This window comes from Oppia nitens, unplaced genomic scaffold (genome assembly GCF_028296485.1).
Source record: "Oppia nitens isolate AA-2021 unplaced genomic scaffold, nextdenovo-longstitch-racon4-pilon3 scaffold15_pilon_pilon_pilon, whole genome shotgun sequence".
Taxonomy (NCBI): domain Eukaryota; kingdom Metazoa; phylum Arthropoda; class Arachnida; order Sarcoptiformes; family Oppiidae; genus Oppia; species Oppia nitens.
Genome location: NW_026533194.1, coordinates 2028916 through 2030000, shown reverse-complemented (window position 1 = coordinate 2030000; position 1085 = coordinate 2028916).

Below are 1085 nucleotides of genomic sequence, written 5' to 3'. Positions count from 1 at the left end.
TAATAATATTTTGATAAGTTTTAAAAAATAAAAAATATTTTATCTTAAGTTTATAAAAGCATATCTAATATCATTAATAAATAATATACAGTTATTTTTTTTTTAAATCTTATAATCAATATATTTATACAGTTATATAATACTGTTTATTAGTGTATATAAAAAAACTAAAACATTTGAAAATGCAATATCAATGTTTTTGTGATTATTACTATTTATAAAATAATATATATATATAAATAAATATTTGTATATACAGTATATTATAATTTAATTTATATATATATATATATAATCTTATATTAGTCTCTATTTTTGTTGTGTCAAACTTGCATAAATAAGTAAATTATCCATGCTTAATTTAATCATGTATATCAATAATAATAATCATAATATGATAGCAATGGGAAGGCATCTGTATATATATATATTATATTAAATTTATTAATATAAACATTTCCTTCAACAACAACAACAAAAAAAACTATCTCATGCTTGACTGTCCAACAAAAAATAAAATAATAATCACACAAAATAATAATAATAATAATATGATTACCATATCATCATTTTTTAGACACACACACACACAAAATAAATTGACATTTAATGGATAATTTGTTTTATGCATATTTAGTTTCAGATGACATTACACACTATGTATGGCATATACAGTATATATATATATATACAGTATAATCACTATAAATAAATTAATATTATATTATATAATAAATACATACAAAGATAATATACATATATAAACGATAATATATATATATGTATATAAATGATACGTCAAAACTGATGATTTTTTAATGTTTTAATTTTAATATGATTTTTCCCACTAAATCATTATCATTTAGTTTTTTTTTAAAATAAACATTATGATAGACAAACATATTTTTGTTAAAGTTTGATAAAGTTTTGACAATTTTTAAACTAATAGACAAAATCAATATATTTAAAACAATAATTAAATTTGATATATTTATCATTATTTATATATATAAACAAATTTACATAAAATAAAATAAAAAACAAAACAAAAATTGTTTACTAAGTTTAAGATAAAAATTCAAAAA